The sequence below is a fragment of the Cyprinodon variegatus genome, unplaced genomic scaffold, assembly GCF_000732505.1.
Source record: "Cyprinodon variegatus isolate N-32 unplaced genomic scaffold, C_variegatus-1.0 Scaffold1203, whole genome shotgun sequence".
NCBI lineage: Eukaryota > Metazoa > Chordata > Actinopteri > Cyprinodontiformes > Cyprinodontidae > Cyprinodon > Cyprinodon variegatus.
In genome coordinates, this window is record NW_015151656.1 from 99,183 (window position 1) to 107,151 (window position 7,969).

The window sequence follows — 7,969 nt, forward strand, 5'->3', positions numbered from 1 at the left end:
TGTCATCCTTGTAAAAGGGAATGTATCCCTTAATGAAATACTTTTAATGAAAAATTGTATGAGGCTAAAATTGTACAGGAACATTTTTTTAAACGTATACACACTATAGAACTATACACTATAGTCTCCTGGGAATCCAAGTCAACTCTTTTAGTTATAAAGTTCTACCCTAAACAGAACTATAAGGTTTAAATTTAAGCAGATAACATCTACCCTATTCCGAAGATGTATTCAGGGTAAGTGCTGGATGTGAAACTTCCTGACAGTCATCTCATGTTTGCAGAGCAAGCTCAGCTCTGGATTCCTCCTACCCTGCATACTCATCTGCATGCTGACGTGGTCCTAAACGCCCTTATTTGGACCCAAGGTTAGCTCTCTGACATTTCCAGCTGATTAAGAATTTGGCTGGGCCGCGACCTTTGCGTAGCGTGAATGTGGCTGTCATTGCATTTGTGCCTCCATTATCATGCAGTCACATCTAATCTCACCTGGAGCTGCATGCTGTCCAGCTGGATGAGACCTCTCGGTGCATGTGTTGATCGTCTGAATACAGCTCAGAAGGAGACGGGGCTGAGGGCGAGGCATTCAGGTGAGGCTGAATCAAATCAATGTCATTAGAGAGAATGGATTCATTATTTCTGGCTGAATTACGCCCCAATCGTGCTTCTGTTTAATAAGCTAAATGAGATGAGGAGGAAATAGGTGCTGATCCTGTAACATTTACCTCCTACAGCTACAGGAAGGACTCACATTCTGCAGTTAGGCTATTAAACATGAGTGAGACTAAAAGGAACAAGGTCACTGAATGAAAAGACAGAAGTTAAAATTAATATGAAAAAAACATTTATGGTCTACAGTTAAAATATTGTACATTGTTTTCAAATAACATCTTTTTTTTCTTTTTTTAAAGTTCTGAAGTCTGCATGACAGCAGTGATTTAAATCCTAAGCTTATTGTGTAGAATATAAGCAAAACACAAAATGAAAAGGTCTTGAAGCGATTTTGTAATTTGTGGGAGTATTTGTGAAGAGTGCTTAAAACAAGAGCAAAGCTCAAAACAAAAATCAAGCTTGCATCTAGAGCATCATGCACTCTGGGATTTTCTTGATTTCAGTCCACTTGATGATTGAGAGTAAACAAATAGAAATCAGAAATCTTTTTTTGTTCTCAGTAATAATACCTTTATCTACGCAACTTGAAATATGTTTGAAGTCAATTATTTTAAGATCAGTTCTTAAAATGTATGATGTCTATTTTTATTTACTCACATCGATTTTTATACATCCGGCTTTTATTGTACATACACCTGCATGTCTTTAAGGGTATTTCTATGTGAGGCGTGAAGCTCTACAGTGGGAGAGGGACTTTTGGTAAATTTTTTTTTTTTTCTTCATATCTTTAACTCAGGCAGATGAGTCAGATGGGTCCATACTGTAAATATATATATTTTTTCTATTTTTTTTAGCAGATATTTAATCGGATTGGGGTGTCAATTTAACCTTGTTTTTTACTAACATTTCACCTTTGAGTATTTTGCATCTTTCAAGCTGTTCACCATGAAGAAAAACATCCCAGCATCATGGAAATATTTAAGATTCAAGCTTTCCTTGCCTAGACTTCGACAGGAAGACAGCAACATGTCTTTGTAGGTTTTCAGCTCTGTGATATTGGTTTTTTTTTTTTTTTTTTTGGGATGACTAAAACTGCTTTTAACCCTCTCCAAAACTTTATGGTTTGCTACACTAGCTAGGGCATATTTAGCTTGCAACATCAGGCCTACACATTCAATGTTTAGTACTACATTTTGTCAGTATTGTCTGATGGTTTGAAAATGTTGTATCAATGCCTCATTGGTTTTAGGGGGATATAAGTGTCTACACTGCCTGCAATAATGAACAAAAACATTTCACTATATTTTACTTGTGTTGCAGCTGGCCAATAGGGGGTGCTAGGGCGCTGCCTACCTACCCGTGACCCTATATCATTATGTATTTTTTAGATGTGCAAGAAAAATATTTAATCTTTAAAGTCGTAGGGAAATGGCTGTTCTAACCGGTGCAACCGAATTTACACGAGTGAATAAAGTGAATGTGATTGGTCGTTTATCAAGGAGCAGAAGGTTCGCAAGCAACTTCAGTTGTAGTCGGTGTCTCGGAAGCATCTTGCTAACCAGTTAGCAACTTTGTGCAAGTAGGTTCCCAATGGGAAATTCCATTGAGACCAAGTAACACTAAATTGGGTGACTTAAAACAACACTGTCAAGGAACGCTATGGACAGCGGAAACATGCAAGAGGAGGAGAGTTTTGTGTCGGAGGTCGTGGATGAGTCTCTCCGTCATAAATTTTTTATTTAGAGGAGGAAAGCAGGGACGAAGTTGTTGTGGAAGAGGACGCCACGGCGGCAGAAGCTTGGTTTGGTGTAGAAGGCTTAAAGCCGTACATGTTTGAGCCCTTGCCTCACAACGCTGCCAGTTCTGTTGGCTCTATGCCTGCCAAAGACACAGATGTCCATCCAGGTGAACACTGGGACGGAACTCAATGGAAAAGTAAATGATTCTTATTGCTTATTTCAACCGCGATATATGAATAAAGATGCTATGACCAAAAAAATTTGACTGACAGAGGACCGTTGATATATGACACGGCCCGAATTTAGGCGTACAAGCTGATGTATAACTAACTGGCCTGCATAAGATAACAAAAAAAACCCCAGAGATTTTAAGACAGCATTTTTTTTTTTATAGAAATGTAAACATTTTGGGACAATATAGTCTGAAAAAAAGCACATATATATATTTTTTTTTAAGCCAAAATGATTTGACATTTAAATATGACTTCCCTACAACTTTATTGACTAGTAAAGCATCATTCCATTTTCCCTGATAATTCCGCCCTTGGGTGCAAGAATCTTGGGTGCCCATAGACTCTCGGTGAAAGTTGTACATGCGCACTAGCTCCTCTCTGCAAAACAGAAGAATAGTAGAGCTTGGGACACAGCTAAGCTGCGACCTGAAGTGACAGGAAGTGTATTTGCTCATCACCCCAGCGGAGACGTTTTGGTGTGATTGACAGGTCGAGCTGCAGGAGTAGGAGAAGCATTGGAGAGAGAGAAAGAGAGAGAGAGAAAGAGAGAGAGAGAGATGGCATAAGAAACGTCCTTTTTCAAGACCTGGTTTAGAAAGAAGGCTTGGCTAACTGCATTTAGCAAGGCTAACACTTAATTCTGCTTTCCCTGTCTCCTTTTTCAAACGTGAAGATCTGACACAGCATGGATAGAGACAGCTAGGACTGATTTAAAGCACTTTTTAGAAAAGGCAAAGAAGAATGAACAATCTGGGATTCACATGGAAAATAATATAGTATAGTAAACTTTTTCTAGATGTTTGTTCATTTGCATAGCTGCTCTTAAATAAACACATTCTCAGAAAATAAATAGTTTTTATATATTAGAAATATAATATACTAATAGCTTCTCCATTATTAAAATGGTATATTAATTCTTTGGATTTGTGACACAATATTGAACCATGCGAAACACAGATTTGACTTCACAAAGCCTCAGAAGGGTAAAATTTATGTACATAAGTAAACCTGTACATGAAATTAAGTGAAATTAGGTGTTTTTATAATGTTTCTTGCTGTTGGCATTAATATAAATGGGATAATTCGGTATACATTTGATTGGTTTTTTGTATACATCTATTTTGAATTTATAGCTCTACCTGGTGAAAAATCCACCAGCTACCACTGCTCCACTCTGCATGGTCTCTTCAAGCTATAGATAAAATGTTAAGATTCAGTTTACTGTGTGATCTGCAAAAATATCTACTACATCAGATTCTTGCTTGGAGATATGTTAGAATCTTTGTTAAACTCCCTTAGAAATATTTCTCCACAATTCAAACTCTCGTCAGAGTCATTTTAGCACAATCTTAAGAATCTTTGTCTGTTAAGAGACAACCACTATAATGAAGATGATACAAAGACAGAAGATGCATTAGGATATTCCCTATGGGTTTGTTCATCATTGTTTAATGACCTATTTCCTGTGTTTTTATTTCAGTTTTCAGTGTCACCTAATCTATCACATATCATTACCCAAGAATCATGCCTGTTATAAACAAACTTTCATCTGTAACTGAACAACATTTGAAGTTGTTTCCAGGGAGTCTTCAGACCTGCCAAACAATGTTTCTGACATCAGTTATTGAGATCCCTCCAGCAGCTCCAAGGACCAAATCTGTCCTAATGATCAGAGTGATGAGTGAGATTTCTGTCAGTCTGGGGCTAAGGAAGCGAAACATGCAAATACATTCTGGATAATGATGCAGGGCTCCTGAAGGCGAATCAGGGAAATAATGTACACTCATCTTCTAACTGAACTGTCTCCCACTGGGCCAATCAGAGCAATCTGCAGAATGCTGGAGCAGAGTGATGCTGTACATCGTTTCCTCGAGTTTCATCCATGTTTAATTAGCTGGTGGAGCTTTTGCAGTATGCAGGAGGCTCAGATGGTATGAGTAAAAAGAGAAACAGCGGAAATACAAACACCGGGCTCAAACCAAAGCCATGGTATTGATCACATTCGGTGTTGACATTTCAGCTGGAAGATTCAGTGAATCCTCGTCACTTTTCCTGAAAACACTCAGAAATAAATCCCACCGCTGCAGAGCTCTGCTTCCTCTGTGAGCTCACTTTCATCTGTGCACCTTATTTTACTAAGAGACGGAGGCAGCTGGCTCACAGAGGAGGAGGAGGATGCAGAGCAGACAGAAAACTGAGAGGAAGTGCAGGGGAAAAAAACAAGAGCAAATCTCAGCATAAAAAAATAAATTTAATCCTGAAGTGGCATGCAACATCACTCCACTGCCCGAAAAGTGAACCCCACATATTAGGGTGGATTTTGGATAACTGGCATGAAATATTTTTTAGCTCATCAGTTGTATATTTAATTATTTCTGATTAAATATCAAAATAAAAAGAGAAGTTATTTCATCACTGCTAAGTTATACTTTATTCAGCGTGAAAACAGAACACAGATCTACTCTCTTTACTGCGGTGCATCAACTTTTAGGAGCAAAAATACATTTTGAAAATCTAGTCTGTTATCAGACTATTTTTGAATTTTTACGGAATGACTATGACCTGGATGACTGAGAACCTTCATCAGCGTTATCAGAAAAGATTACATTGAATAAGTTCATCATAGTAAAATTTGCACATGACTGTTAAAATATCCACTGAATTCAACTTTATTAGTTTACTTCCTATTTTGTCTACAGAATTGTCTTTTAAAACAAAAAATATATCTGGTTCTGCTGCAAAAAAAAATTGATAAAACAAAAAGGTTCAAAATGAGTTGAGAATTGAGGGTTATTAAAATGTTAATAATTTACCTGCTTGCTTTGAATGAGATGATGTTTGTGTGATAGTAATGATGTTAACACGCATCTGTTCATTGTCCTCAACCTGTAAGTAACAATCTAACACCTTCTGGAAGATCCCAAGATACTTATAGGCCAAAATATGTATATAGTCCATGCAGTGTTTTTTGTCTACTCCATAGTCTTTTGTTTGGCCTAAAGTCTCCTACTAGTGCCTACTAAATCTCCAAACAGTATGATTTAGTTTTCACTGCTTTTGATATCAAAAATAAGCTTTACTCCTCTTCTTATTGCTATAGCTGACCCAGCAAACATATAAAGGAAGCTAATTTCGACAGCTTTTATCTAAGTTAACCTCCCTATGGTTGAGTTTGAATTATCGCTAGGAGTGAAGGAATTCCTGTCATTTTTCAGTTGATAACCATTGCTTCAAAGGTTAGAGGTGCAAAACTCACAGAAAGGGGGAAAAAAATTATGTATCAAAGCTGAGTACCTAATCTACAGGCCAATAAAGGAAGTGAGGTAATAAAATATTAAAGGTCCCATATAATTAAAAATTCAGGTAATAGACATTTTATAACAGTGACGTGTGTATTTAAACCTGTGTATGAGGTTCAGAAGTGAAAAACCCTTTCACCTCTATCAATTCCTTTCTCCACCTCTTATCGGGTGACAACCTATAAGAAGACGGAGGCGCAGAAAGCCAGAAGAGAGAGGAATTTCCCTGGACAAACCACAAAAACTTGCTATAGGGGCCTCATTGTTAATATTTTTTTTATTTTCAAATGTAGAGTAATATGGAACCTTTTAAGATACCCTTCTTGAAATGATGAACATGTCTTACTTCTTCTGTATTTTCATCACACGTTTTTACATAATTTTTACATAATCCAAAGTTCTGACAGGCATTTAAACTGCTCCTTTGGATGTTCAATACTTCCTAGAGATGATGTACTGATTAGTCACTGATAAGTTAGAGGAAAAAACAAAAAACAAAAATAAAAATAAAACATTTAGTTCTCTTTGAAAAGTAAAGAGTTTAATCAATGCATAACTTATCTTTATCAAAAAAATCTGATAACCATGTGTTTTCTATTTGAAAAATTATGCACAATTTTGTGTTTGTGTCACCTAAATCCAAATAAAGAATTTCGCCGTTTTTGCCTGTACTAAAACAAAATGTGGCCAACCTTTAAGCTGTATGAAAATGTTGGAAAGGAACTTTTCTCATCTGGAAATGTTTTGAAAATGTCATCGGGTTCCACACATGGAGAAAATCATTTTAAAAGTTTTACTTTCCTTAGTTTTACCCCTTTAGTAATCAATTTCTGCTATTAAAAAGATGAATATGCTTTGTCTGATACACCTTTCACTTAAACCTTCTGTGTGAAATCATTCATGATTCAGACTGTCTCATCAAAGTGTCTTTGTTTGGAGTCCTATAACCATAAAGAAGACTGATGAGACAACCTGAACTCTGCTGTGAAAGGCAGAACGCCGTCTGTCAGCTTGTCTCTGCGCGTCCGCGGCTAAAAAGCCTCAGATTAATAATTCAGACTGGTTTCAGTCTCATCAGGTCAGCAGGTCATTTCCTCCAGGGAAACATTGGATTGTTATCAGCAGAGATGAGGTTACAGTTTGGGCTGAAAGAGGGGAGAAAGCTCTCACAAAGAGAGACGTCTGCTGTCCTTGTGGTGAAGACAGAGTAAATCTGAAGCTGTCGGGATGACAACAGGATCAGTATCAGTTAGACATGGACATCAATGTCTGCTCAATGAGTTTGACATTGGAAGTCTGAGATGGTTAGATATATCATGTCTGACAGTCGGATGACCTGTAGACAATTCATTCCTCTCCGATTTAAATGCGAGTTGATGGTTTTGAAGAATAAAGTAAGGCCACATCCAAACAAAGGAGAATAAGGGTTCCATGCAGAAAAAAACTTAAGCTTAAAAAAAGGAAACTACCTAAAGTTGGAGAAGCTATAAAAATTTATTATATTTCTTGCCATTACGGTGGGTGGCGTTCTAGGACTGCTATACAGATAAAGAAGGTAGAATCAGGAAGGAAAATTAGCTTGAAAATAATGAGCGCCAAAGAAGCAGCAAGCGGTACATGTAAGATCTACAATGAATTCATAGGTTTCTAAAATACAGATTCTAAAATATTTGGCTCACAGAAGAAAGCCAGTGTGAAGCCAATTATGCAAATAGTGGTAACTTCAAACATATGGGAGCTGTTTTCAAATGTGGTTTGTTTTGCAGTGGTTTCGTAGTGATAGTGACCCCAAGCCGACCAAGACGTTTGTCCAATAAAGTCAAACCCATATTTGTTGGAACGGTGCCTAAAGTCAGTCTGATCAACTATTCTAAAAGATACTGTAAAATTCAGTGTTCCGTTTGCTTTTACAAATGCTATGATGCAAAAAAATCTGACTCTTAATACCTATTCAAAAGTCTCAAGGAGAAATATGGCTCTAAATCTTTCGGGTGTTTCATCATCTTCATTATTGTCTCCCTAATGCATTAGTTCATGTAGAGTGGGGTCAGGACTTAGAATATAACTAAAAATTATATTTGCGTTCA